Here is a 13409-nt window from a genome sequence, read left to right on the forward strand (position 1 = left end):
GACCAGTGTGGTGTGGACTGGCCCAAGAATCTTAACCAACAGTCAATATTTGATGAGTATTTGAGGTTTGTCTTCAGGCAAGCAGTATTTGCTAGTTGTGTGCAACCTCAGCACACAGTCTGTTTATGCCAGAATTTCTGTAGCGAAGGCGTTAGCAAGCAGGAAGAGTAGAAGGGATGGGAACTGTGAGGGAAGGAGTGGAAGGGGTCTGGAGAGGACAGGCTGGGGGAGGCAAGGCCTGCTTGTCCGGCTGTGGACCTGTGGTGGGATGGGACCTGAGCGTGAGCCACGTGTGGCCCAGGCGGCTGTACAAATAAGGCCTCCGTTGCATTACCACCAAGCCCACTGTCCTTTAGGACTGCCCTCTCCTGAGGGCTTGGCAAAGCTGCCTTGGTCAACTCCCACCAAGCCCTTGAACGCTCCCGGGGCTCCGAGAACTTACTACTCCTTCACCCCACAAATCTGGGCATGCCTGGCCCCTGGCACCAGCATCATGATGGTGGAGGAGACCCAGGCAGATGCAAGGGTCGCACTCCAGGAGTGGCCTGTGTGTCATGGGGTGGGCCGGCAGGCTCTGCTCTCAGGAGGACAACTGGATACCCCATGCTTCCCAGGAGACACATCATAAGATCCGAGTGTCCAAGATATCCATGCTCGGTGAAGGGTGGTGAAGGGTGTCCCACGACGTTTGGTGAAGGGTGTCCCACAGTGCATCTGATTTGGGGTTGGGGAAGTTATGCCATTGCCAAGCACCCTTTAAAAAAAAAAAGGATTTTATTTATTTGAGAGAGAGAGTGAACATAAGCAGGCAGAGGAGCAGAGGGAGAGGGAGAAACAGACTCCCTGCTGAGCCAGGAGCCCGACATGGGGCTCGATCCCAGGACCCTGGGATCATGACCTGAGCTGAAGGCAGATGCTCAATTGACTGAGCCCCCCCCAGGCGCCCCATCAAGCACCCATTCCAACACCCTTCCTGAGCCTGGCTCTGAGGTCGGATTGGTGATGCCTCCCGAGCCTGTCTCATGTGGGAGAGTGATGGGTGAATGCGTTCAAGCATCTTTATCAACAGGACTCCTTTCAAAAACCCAGCAGCACCAGGCACCTTGAGTTTCAGCGCCATCGAATCTGGTGCTAAAGTCATCAAACACCCCAGTCTGGGTGGTTTACAACGGCACGGATTCCTCCTTCGTATGACAAGTGAGTCGCAGGTCGGCCAGGGGTTGGCCGCTGGGTGCTGGGAGCCAGAGGAGGGTCCCTGTCAGCAGGGAAGCCAGGAGGAGCAGAAATCCCAGGTGCCTCAGAGCTCCGGTCAGGACATGTGTGAGCCCAGGAGGTATCAAGCATGTAGGGGAACGTGGCTGTCCTCCCTCAGGCAAGGGGTGAGTCTTTGTGAGCGGGATATGCTGACCCTGAAAGCCAAGCATGCTCTGGCCCAGGGAGGAGTTGGCACCTGCAGGCCCGCTGCCCTGAGCAGCAGCCCCTCGGGGAGCCAGGGCCTCTCTCTGCAGAGAAGTCTGCAAACCACAGGGTAAGACTGTGGCTCAGACCCTGTTAGGGACTAAATTAGGTCCCCACAAAACTCCTAAGTTGAAATCCTAACCCCTGGTGCCTCAGAATGTGACCTTATTTGAAAGTAGGGTCCTCATGGTGTAGTATGTCAGAGGGAAGAGGGTGGACCGCAAGCCAGTGTGACCGTGTCCTTATGAAAAAGGGGGACGTGGACACAGAGCATAGAGGCAGAGGTCCAGGTGATGCTTCTACAAGCCAAGAAACCCCAAAGACACCAGCAAAGCCCTAGAAGCCTGGGAGGGGCCTAGAATAGATGTCCTCTGGAGCCCGTGGAGGGTGCACGGCCCGGCCAACGCCTTGCACTTGGGTCTCCAGACTGAGGGAGAATAAATGTCTGCTGTTTAAGCCGCCCGGTCTGTGGGGTTTGCTATGGCAGCGCAGGGACATGGATACTATTTTTACTCTGGCGGGAATTACTACATTTTCATAGTCCCATTGATTTTATTTTTAAGATTTTATTTATTTGTTCATGAGAGGCACACAGAGAGGCAGAGGCGCAGGCAGAGGGAGAAGCAGGCTCCATGCAGGGAGCCCGATGCGGGACTCGATCCCGGGACCCCGGGATCACGCCCTGAGCTGAAGGAAGATGCTCAACTGCTGAGCCACCCAGGCATCCCAGCCCCGTTGATCTTAGTTCACTGTCAGGGATGAGGTCCCAGGGCCTCCCGGCTGGAAGCCCTCAGCCTCTGCTGGCACCCGCAGTGGCCCTCACTGGCATGTCCCTACCTGGCACACAGGGACCCTGAACCTTCCGTGTCCTGTTTCCTGCCCATGAGGGTGCTGAGTGTGGACACGTCCCAGCCTCCTGGGCGCCAGCACCCGGGAGGGCCCCACGCCTGTTCTCACTGTGCCACCTGCTGACGCTTGCCTGCCAAGCTCACCGCCTGCCAAACACGCAGCTTCCTGAAAGCGTCCTCCTCAGCGGCGACTTTGGCCATTTTCCCTTCATCAGGCTTATGTTTTCACCCTAAACTTTCATTTTATTCCATTAGGTAGTACGGCCTTCAGTGGACTGGCTTCCGCAACATTAGCACATTGGAGGGGTCAGGCCCGGGTCACCGCTGCGGGTTACAGCCTGGCCACAGCATGTTCTTTCTGCAGGTCTTGTGGAATGTTCCTGAAAGCCATACACAGGGGAGTTCACAGCCCAAGAGCAGTCCAGCAGCAGGGCAGCTGTGCTAACACTGTCCTCGGCCCTGAGCTGGGGACTGTTCCCTCCCCAAAGGGCCCGGTGCCCCCACTGGGCACCTCGCTGTGTCCTGTCCTTACTGGGAAGCCCCTTTGGCCCCTGCTTCTGGGTTCTGGGTTCTGGACCAGGCAGCTGCGGAGTGTGAGTGTGGTCAGTGAGGAGGCAGCAGGGGCCAAGGGGCTGGGGGGGTCAGTTGGAGCTCAGAGGACCTGGACCTACCAGAAGGTGGATGCGTGTCATCGTGCACTTGCCCAGACCCTCAGAACGCCCATCCCGGGGAGCGAACTCGATGTTAACCATGGACCCTGAGTGATGACGTGTCGGTGCAGGTGTGTCGACTGTGACAAAGGTACTACTCTGGTGGGGATGTCCATGGTGGGGGAGGCTGTGCATGTGTTGGGGGACGGTGGGAATGAGAAAGTTCTGTAACTTCCTCTCAATTTTGCTTTGCACCTACAACTGCTGTAAAAAATAGTCTAGTTAAAAAAAAAAATCTGCCAATGACACAGAAATGGGCAACCAGCCCTGAGCGTCCTACTGGCCCAGCCCCCATTGGGGTGAGCCTAAGCCCCCCTCCCCAGGGCATAGCAGAGATGAGCTCTGCAGGGAGGGGTGCAGACCCTGCCCCTCCCTATGGCAGGTGCAAGGACAGTCGCAGGGGAGTCCGGAAGTAGCTGCCCCTTGCATGGAGGGGACCAGGGTCTCAAGCCCCTGCCCACGGTGCCATCCACCAGCTGCAAGGACCCCACGGCACCGTCCTCCAACTGCAAGGACCCCATGGCACCGTCATCCAGCAGCAAGGACCCCACAGCACCCTCCTCCAGCTGCAAGGACCCCACAGCACCCTCCTCCAGCTGCAAGGATCCCATGGCACCGTCCTCCAGCAGCAAGGACCCCATGGCACCATCCACCGGCTGCAAGGACCTCACGGCACCGTCCTCCAGCAGCAAGGACCCCATGGCACCGTCCACCAGCTGCAAGGACCCCACGGTGCCATCTTCCAGCTGCAAGGGCCCCACGGCACCATCCACCAGCTGCAAGGACCCCACAGCACCATCCACCAGCTGCAAGGACCCCACGGTCCTTGCAGTTTGAGTGCCTAGGTGCCCCTTCTCCCTCTTGGAGAGGCCACCAGGTGAGGAGCAGGCAGGAGGGGCAGACGGAGGTCCCCAGGTGCACTCTTGCAGCACCCCTCACCCCCCAGGATAGAGCCACCCTGCCCGGCTGCCCTGGGGCCTGGAGCTGCGGATGCATATGACGCCAGTGGTGAAACAGAAGAGCCTCACACTGCAGGCAACTGCCCCGCTCCCCGTGGGGGGCTCCAGGGTGACATTGCTCAGCTTCCGACCCCCCAGCACATAGATCTTGAAGACCATCCCCCGAGACCTCCCAAGGCCAGGGTTCTAACATTCAGCCTTTAAATGCCTTCTTTATTTTTTTTTAACCTTTATTTTTTTATTATTTTTTTAAATAATAATTTATTTTTTATTGGTGTTCAATTTACCAACATACAGAATAACACCCAGTGCTCATCCCGTCAAGTGCCCCCCTCAGTGCCCGTCACCCAGTCACCCCCCCCTGCCCACCTCCCCTTCCACCACCCCTAGTTCGTTTCCCAGAGTTAGGAGTCTTCATGTTCTGTCTCCCTTTCTGATATTTCCCACACACTTCTTCTCCCTTCCCTTATATTCCCTTTCACTATTATTTATATTCCCCAAATGAATGAGAACATACACTGTTTGTCCTTCTCTGATTGACTTACTTCACTCAGCATAATACCCTCCAGTTCCATCCACGTTGAAGCAAATGGTGGGTATTTGTCATTTCTAATGGCTGAGGAATATTCCATTGTATACACAGACCACAGCTTCTTTATCCATCATCTTTCGATGGACACTGAGGCTCCTTCCACAGTTGGGCTATTGTGGAAGTTGGGCCTTCCACAATAGCTAGAAACATCAGGGTGCAGGTGTCCCTGCGTTTCATTCCATCTGAATCTTTGGGGTAAATCCTCAGCAGTACAATAGCTGGGTCGTAGGGCAGGTCTATTTTTAACTCTTTGAGGAACCTCCACACAGTTTTCCAGAGTGGCTGCCCCAGTTCACATTCCCACCAACAGTGTAAGAGGGTTCCCTTTTCTCCGCATCCTCTCCAACATTTGTGGTTTCCTGCCTTGTTAATTTTCCCCATTCTCACTGGTGTGAGGTGGGATCTCATTTTGGTTTTGATTTGTATTTCCCTGATGGCAAGTGATGCGGAGCATTTTCTCATGTGCATGTTGGCCACGTCTATGTCTTCCTCTGTGAGATTTCTGTTCATGTCTTTTGCCCATTTCATGATTGGATTGTTTGTTTCTTTGCTGTTGAGTTTAATAAGTTCTTTATAGATCTTGGAAACTAGCCCTTTATCTGATACGTCATTTGCAAATATCTTCTCCCATTCTGTAGGTTGTCTTTGAGTTTTGTTGACTGTATCCTTTGCTGTACAGAAGCTTTTTATCTTGAATAAGTCCCAATAGTTCATTTTTGCTTTTGTTTCTTTTGCCTTCGTGGATGTATCTTGCAAGAAGTTACTGTGGCCGAGTTCAAAAAGGGTGTTGCTTGTGTTCTCCTCTAGGATTTTGATGGAATCTTGTCTCACATTTAGATCTTTCATCCATTTTGAGTTTATCTTTGTGTCTGGTGCAAGAGAATGGTCCAGTTTCATTCTTCTGCATGTGGATGTCCAATGTTCCCAGCACCATCTATTGAAGAGACTGTCTTTCTTCCAGTGGATAGTCTTTCCTCCTTTATCGATTATTAGTTGACCATAAACTTCAGGGTCCACCTCTGGGTTCTCTATTCTGTTCCATTGATCTATGTGTCTGTTTTTGTGCCAGTACCACACTGTCTTGATGACCACAACCTTGTAGTACAACCTGAAAGCTGGCATTGTGAGGCCCCCAGCTATGGTTTTCTTTTTTAAAATTCCCCTGGCAATTCGGGGTCCTTTCTGATTCCACACAAATCTTAAAATGATTTGTTCTAACTCTGTGAAGAAAGTCCATGGTATTTTGATAGGGATTGTAAAAGCCTTCTTTAAAGGAAAACTTGCTCACAAGGGCAGGAAGTAAAATGAAGGAACAAAGAAGTGCTTGGTTTGGTTTGCTCTGGTTTTGTTTTTTTTATGATTTTTATCTAGTGTTAGTTTCGATTTGGGGGAGCGTCAGATGGAGGTCTGCTTCTGCCTTCCTGCGCAGCCCTGGCCTCCTGAGGGCTCCCGGGGCTCCCCACTCTTGCGCTCTGGGGCTGGGCAGGCCTGGCTCACTTCCACTCACAGAGCAGGGGACCTCCGGGACCCCTTGGGCACACGCCTGCACTTTTGCAGGTGACCTGACCTAGGACCAGCGGGTCAGCTGGGAGCTGCCTTCAGCGTGGCCCCTGCCCTCTCGTGGTCCCGGTGGAGGGCTCTCCCCGGGCAGGGACCCCACAGCAGAGCGAGGGCGTGCACCCAAAGAATGGGGCGTTGCGGGAAGCTGTGGACGTCCCTCCTCCGGGCTTTCAGCGCTTAACGTTGGCCCCGTGTGGCTCCGGCGCGCTGCCCCCGGCCGTCCCAGGACGTTCAGATCAAGACCTGCAGACCCCCCGGGATGGGAGCCACACGTGAGGGGCAAGTCAGTTAGGATGGAGCCGAGTAAGATGGCAAGCCCTCAGGCTCCCTAGCCTCCTTCTAGATGCCCCTCCGTATTGCACAGCAACGGGTAGAGCACCCCGCGCTCCCCGACGTCCTCAGGACCGCGCTGCTCTAGGCGCTGGGTCTCCGAGTGTGGCCGGACACCAGCCTCCCGCTGAGGACTCCTCGGCGATGCAGATTCCCGGGCCGCAGACCCCGGGGCTCGGAGCAGCACCCTGCCCGCCAGTGCGCCCTGGCCCCCCGGGACCCCCCAATGCCGCCGGAGGCTGAGGACCACAGCGTGAGTCGTGGAGGGGTGTGTGCTGCTGCTTTGGTTTCATTTCTGTGGCCGGGAGATTTGGTTTCATTTCTCTCCCTGCAGCTCAGGAGGAGTGATCCACTCAGCATATATAAGCAGGAAGCCAAGGAGGGCAGGATGACTCTGCTGGCATCGGTTGCAGAGGTAAGAGCGGGTGCCCCGGGCACGCGGGGTGGGCGGCTTCACGGCGTCTTCCCGCAGCAGGGGCACCTCCTCAGAGGGCTTTCCAGGAAACGTGGCTTGTGCCACAGGGCAGGAGGCTAACGGGCACATTTCTGAAGCTGCCCCATGTGAGATTTGGGAAAGCCTGTGCTGGCGCTGGGACCCAGTGCCTTCCAGAGAGGGGGTGGCTGGCCTCGCAGCACCGGGCAGGCCCCCACCCTGAATCTGACCAAAAGCCCTGTGGCCACAAAGGGGCGGCTTCTGGGAACGCTTGGCTGGGCACGCAGGGTGCACACACACATCCGGAGGTGGGGTGGGAGCTTTGCGCCCCCGTGATGTTGTCAATTATGATAAGCCTCGTTAGCGCTGGTCACCTGCTCTATATCACATCCCCGGAGTCAGTGACAATGTACTTAACAACGCTGTGTTGCGTGTTTGAAAGCTGCTTGGGAAGTAGGTATTGAAAGCCCTTATCAGGAGAAAACTGTATGTCCGGAAGCGGATGTTAACCAGATTTACTGCAGGGATCATTTTGCAGTCTATACAAATACCAGAGAAAAATATTTGACCTATAAAATGTGCTTTTTGAAAAATATTTTATTTATTTATTCATGAGAGACCCAGCCAGAGAGAGAGGCAGAGAGAGACACAGGCAGAGGGAGAAGCAGGGTCCCTGCGGGGGAAGCCGATGTGGGACTGGATCCCGGGACCCCGGCGTCACGCCCTGGGCCAAAAGCGGACCCAAATGTGATTTTCATCCTGTTCCTGGCACAGAGCTCCGGAAACGCTTGGGATTTCCTAAGGGGGCGGGGAGGGGAGCACGCATTGTCTTCTGTGATGTTAATGAGGTGACTTTGGAAAGCATCTCAGGGAAGGGCTGGCCCAGCATTAGGGTTACAACTTTGAGCCCCACCCCCTGAGCTCCAGGGAAGGAGAACCACTGGGGGTCGAAGCATCTCCACTGGCCTTTGACTCCATCCATTGTGTCTGTGCGACGACGAGGCCACCAGAAAAACCGCAAAAGGGGAGGGTTTGGAGCGCTTCAGGGCCGGGGAGCATGGGGTGGAGCTGTGGGGAGGGTGGGCCCGGCGGCACGGAAGCTCCACCCTTCCCCCCAGACCTCGCCTGGGCATCTCTTCCCTCTCTGGCTCTTGAGTCTGTCCCCTACTGCTAACCCAGTAACCTCGTAAGTGACCTGTTTCTCTGAGTTCTGTGAGCCGCTCTGGCTAATTATTCCGTCCCAAGGTGGGGGTGGTTGGAACCTCCGATCTGCAGCCAGTGGGTCAGGGCACAGGTGACACCGTGGGCTTGCGCATAACGTCTGCAGTGGGCCGGATGGGGGTGCGGTGTGTGCAGGAGCCAGCTGCCAGGCCTGAGCCTTCAGCCTGTGGCGTCGGGTGCTAGTTTGGGGGTACATGTGAGAGGACTGATTTAATTGCCCAGTATTGTGGAAGAAAACACACGTTGGGACTGGTCTCGGGGCCTCAGGTGCCTTCTTGCTTGTGGCATTGGTGGCACTGGGCCACCTTAGCGGCACGCTGGAAAAGGGGCTCCCCTGAAAGGACGGGGCACCTGGCTTCTGACATCCACCACCCCCCGTCGTGGCTCGCAGTGCAGGATGGAGCCTTCGAAGGGTCACTTAGAGTCGCTGATGCCAGGTCGGCCCAGCAAGGGGTGGCGTTTGCAGGGTGTTAGTGTCTCAGGGCCCCCGAAACCAAGTGTCCCGCACTCTCGGCGCCTTCGACCGCAGAGGCTTCTCGGCTCCTGGCCCTGGAGGCTGGAAGTCGGAGACCCAGGGTGTCGGCAGGGCTGGGGCCTTCCCAGACTGTGGAGGAGAGTCCTTCCTCGCCTCTTCCAGCGTCTGGTCCCCGCCCGCAGATGTGGCATTATTTGGGGAACATACCTCAGGGCGCTGTGATGGCTCTCAGGTTGCACAGGACCTGAATCCTGGCCGCAGGGTCACCCGCGACACGGGAGCAATTCCTGCAGGTTCTACAGGACGGTTGGACCACCGGCTCCTCCCCGCGGCTCACAGAGTCCCTGGGCTTCAGCCAGGGACTGAGGGGAGGTCTAGACTCACATCTGGGAGTGGTCACACCTTACTTTCTCTTTCCTGGAAACTATGACAAAATCTCCGTGAACCAGATTTTTGACACGGTGTTGTGCTTTCAGGAGAAACACATTTCTTAATTAGTGTGGAAGGAAGCAGACTGTCCCCCGCCTGGCCTGAGTGGTCCTAGGGTTCAGGCCCAATCTTTGCACTTCTAGGCCAATAACCTTGAAGACCCAGCAGCAGGACGCCAGGTCAAAGGAGGACAAGTTGCAAACAGGTTGCAACTCCTCTGCAGAACCAGGCCCCGGGCAGGTCCGGGAGGCAAGGCCCCCAGGGCGGGGTAGGGGCGCTGACGCTGAGGTTCGGGCCCTCCCACCTGCAGAGCCGCCTCTGGGGATTGGCAGGGCTCCGGGGAAGTTCCAAACACGTGAAAAGCAGGAGGAACAAGCCCTGGGGGCGTGGGGGTGGTCTTCAAGATCCAGATGCAAAGTCTACCCTCCTTGATGGTAGCCCTCAGCAATGTGTTTTCTTTTCTTTCTTCTTCTTTTTTTTTTTTTAAGATTAATTTAATTAATTTATTTCAGAAAGAGAAACTTTAAATACCCCACAAAGCCCCTGCATGTTTGCTCAGGTTCCCCAGGGTGCCCGGGCGCACAGTTTGGGAACCATCGCCTTAGGATCCTGGGTCATTCCTTCTCTTCACTTGCATGTCGTCCGGGGGGCTTACCTGTGACATAGGTCACCTTGTCACGAGTTGGGGGTGCCTTCGGCAGAGGGGTCACTGTCTCCATGGACCCAGCGGCAGGTCACTCCCTCGGGTCCCTCTGTCCCAGCTGCACCAGGACTGGGTAGATGGTGGACAGAGACACCAGGAGAGTCCAGATTGAGGGTGAGGGGGGAGACTGAGCTCAGGTGAGCCTTCTGAGCTTGTGCTGTCTGTGGCCTGGGTGGACAGACAGGCTGGGTTTTGTGACACGTCCTGGGGTCCAGCCGCACCCCTGCTCTGTCTCCTGCAGGGAAGGATGAGACCATCCAAAGACGAGGCCCTGTAGTGACCAAGGATGCAGGCAGAGTCTCAGGGATGATGTAAAGCAATTCCCTCGTCCCCCGATTATTGTCCCTTGGGCCAGACTGCATGTCCTCAGGGGCCAGGGAGCCCTCCCCTCCGGTCGGCCTCCTTCTATCCTCGGCCTGGGTCCTCCTAGCGTCCCACCCTTTACCTACCCGGAGGACCCCTTCTTCCTCTGGCTGCTGGCTCAACCCCTGTAAGCAGATTCCAGCCCGTTCCCCCTGCAGGGTCTGGTTGGGAGTGGGGGCACGCAAGGTCCCCCTTGGGTGCTTTCCCACCCGACGAGAGGGAAGGAGGGAAGGAAATCCGCTCTCTGGGGGCGGCCTCTGTGATCCCCGTGTCAGACAGGCCATCTTTCTCCTGCCCGTGCGTCTCCTCCCTGGCACGCTGTGCCGTGCGTGCCCCCCTTTATCTTGTCCATCTCACCAGGGACAACTCCGTGCTGCTCACTTGATGGGATCGTGCTGCCTCCATCCTGCCGCGCACACGAATCCCGGGAGCGGTGTTTCTGCACTGCCCGGGCCTCTCTCTGCACACCCGTGTCTTCAGCTGAGACCTCTCCTCCCGCTCCCGCCAGCTCCCACCAGGAAAGGCAGAGAACGCAGAGATTCCTAAAGACCATCACTCGCCTGCCCTGCTGTAAAATGCTCATAAAACTGTTACCGAAAATGGGTTCGCCCCTTGTTGGCCTCCGGGAGCCAAAGGGCACGACCAACCAAGCCAAAGAATAGGACAAGGACAAGAATAGTGTCCTTGGAGGAAGCAAAGGGGAACACGGGGGCTATTTCCCCAAGCAGCACGTCCTCAAACAACACAACTGGGCAAGGTTTAAGCTGGGGCGCTTGCATGTTCACGAGGGGGCGCGTGCAGTGGGGAGCGCAGCGTGCAATTGGGGCAAAAGCCATCTTTTTTTTTTTTCTCTTTTTTTTGGCTCCACAACCCAGCGTGGAGCCCAACGCAGGGCTCGAACTCAAGACCCTGAGATCAAGAGCCGGTGCTTAGCTGACTGAGCCACCCAGGCGCCCCAGGGGCAAAAGCCATGTTAAGCGCCAGAGTCGGGGTGCTGGGCGGCGGAAGCCACGGGGCCGGCCAGAGGCGACGCCGTCAGTTCTGCACCCCAGTTGGTCTGGCACCTGAGCGCTCAGGGGGTTCGGATCCTGCAGTGACAGCTCAGGAGCGTGTTGGCCAATCTTTGTTTTGAGCCGACGCTGGGACCGATTGACTCCCTGATCCCACGAGGCTCTCTCCTGGCTTCGTAGTGGCTGCTGCTTCTTTGGTTCTTTTCTTGCCTTAAAATCCTAAACTACCGGGGTCTATTCTTGTGCAATTTCGACATATCCCAGGACCTTCCTGAAGAAGCGTGTTTTGGGGAAGTAGTGCTGGTCAGGCCTAGATCCGGGGTGGCCGGGGCCTAACATGACCTTTCTGATGTCAAGAAAGTTGTAGCTCAACTTCCTTTTCCTGGGGACCCTAAATTCTCACTTCTTGCAAAATCATAAAACGAGGATAAGACCTGATGAGACACTAGGGACCGGAGCCAAGGAGCACGGCAATGCCCACGACCCTAGACCACCCATGATTTGCTTGTGAGCCTCCTTGCTGCTAAGGGGGGTGCCCAGACGGATCGCATCCTTCACTCTTGAATGAAGGGGAGCACTCGATTCACCCGGAGAGCCAACTCCTCCAGCTTGACCCTCTGCAAAGTCGTTTATTGTGTATTTATATCACGGAGGTTAATAGAACTTAAATGATTTCCTTATGTAAACCGACGGATTTGTCCTTGAGGTCGGTTTTACCTAAAAAAAAAAAAAAAAAGTGGAGACGTTTTACATGGTAGAATATTGTGATTTGTAAGAAACACATATTTGACCATCCAGATGACCAAAATATATTTCTCATATATATCTGGTCTCCGTCCACAGGTCTTGGCTCACAGCTCCAAAGACCATTAGAATTTCCTATGTGTTGAGAGTCCTAGAGGTATCTTCTGTTATATTGATGAAGGTGACCTCTGGCCCCCCACCCCAGGGCGGGTGCTGGTGCCCAGAGGGCCGGCCATGTGGGTGCAGGGTTGGAGCTTCCGGTCCCGCCCCCACCCCAACCTCCAGGGTGGGAGAGGGGCTGGAGGCTGGGTCACCCAGTGGCCCATGACTCAGTCAGTCCTGCCTGTGTAATGAAGGCTCCGTGAAACCCAAAAGGACTGGGTAGGGAGCTTCTAGGTCGGTGAGCTTGTGGGGGCGGGGGGTGGGTGCAGGGGAGGGCAGGGGAGCTCCCCGTCCTTTCCTGGGACCCCCACCCCCTTCACGTCTCTCCATCTGGCTGTTCGTTCATATATATCATCGATCACATCCTTTAGCAGGCTGGTTAGTAAGCGCTGCCCGGGGCTCTGTGAGCCGCTCCAGCAACGTGAAAGCAGGAGGCCGAGGAGCTCCAATCTGTGGCGTGGGGCCGAGGCTCATGTGGGAGCCGGGGGCGTGCGGCCGGCATCGGGAGGGGGGTGCGGGGTGGGCTCGGGGGACTGCGCCCTGCATATGGGGTCTGATGCCGTCTCCGGGCAGACAGGGTCGGAGCTGAGCCCTGCCGGTGTCTGAGAACTGCCTGGGTTTGCAGGGGGAGCCCCCACGTCGGAACCGGACCCGGGGAACCCGAAAAGAGCTGATGTCAGTGGGGCCAGGGTCACAGGGTCTCTGAACTTGCTGAGGGGCAGGCGGAAGCGGCCGTCAGGTGAAACCAGGATTCTGCGGGGCAGCAGGATAAGGCGGGGACATGGTCGAGTGGAAAAGCATCAGATGCTGAAAACATCAAAGGCTCAAACTCAGAGACATGAAGGGCACCTGGAAGAAGGAAACTCCCCGTAGATACCCAGGAATTCGTGTTGGTCCCCAGTCAGAGGGAGGGATGCTCTGAGAGCCTCTTTCTGGAAAGCCAGCGCCAGGCGATGCGGCTCTCCCGACAGGTGCACGACTGGGTTTGCTGCGCAGGAGATGCAGGCGGTGTGTTAGGAAGGGGGGCCGCCCACGCAGGACACCCACCACCGGGCCGGGCCGGCTGCGGGGGGCACCTGGGCATCCTCAGCTCCTGAGTTTCTGCTCCACCGTCTGGTGCTCAACATTCACCCACGGGGGGACCGGAAGTGCTGGCACAGGATGCGAACAGCACGGGGTAGAACACGCGCAGGAAACCAGGGTGCTGGCGGTATAGACGAAGTGTCTCCTCCAGGGGAGCCTGTCATTGCCTGTAAGCAGAGGGCACGACCGAGCTCTGGCTCAGGGCACCAGCTGGCACAGGTGTGGACGGCCCTGGGAGTTCGCACACCTACCTGAGCCCTCGTGAGCGAGCCGCGAGTGGGACTGGCGGAGAGGGATGGCCCAGCGGGCACTGCTGGGGTCCCCAGGAG

At 56.6% G+C, this 13409-nt stretch overlaps 1 protein-coding gene across 4 annotated transcripts in view; it reads left to right on the top strand.

Annotated features, from left to right (window-relative positions):
* Nucleotides 1-5920: 5920 nt before the first annotated feature.
* MX2 (MX dynamin like GTPase 2) overlaps nucleotides 5921-13409 on the top strand; it is a 33444-nt gene continuing 25955 nt past the window's right edge. The window contains exons 1-3 of one of the 4 annotated variants that reach the window (XM_035709327.2): nucleotides 5921-6710; nucleotides 6792-6872; nucleotides 10442-10838. The gene's annotated coding sequence lies outside the window, so the exon portion shown is untranslated. Of the gene's footprint in view, nucleotides 6873-10441; nucleotides 10839-11773; nucleotides 11798-13409 lie in introns of those variants that run through there. The other 3 variants (XM_025462037.3, XM_035709330.2, XM_035709328.2) reach the window with 3 other exon arrangements.

This window comes from Canis lupus, chromosome 31, assembly GCF_003254725.2.
Source record: "Canis lupus dingo isolate Sandy chromosome 31, ASM325472v2, whole genome shotgun sequence".
Classification (NCBI taxonomy): domain Eukaryota; kingdom Metazoa; phylum Chordata; class Mammalia; order Carnivora; family Canidae; genus Canis; species Canis lupus.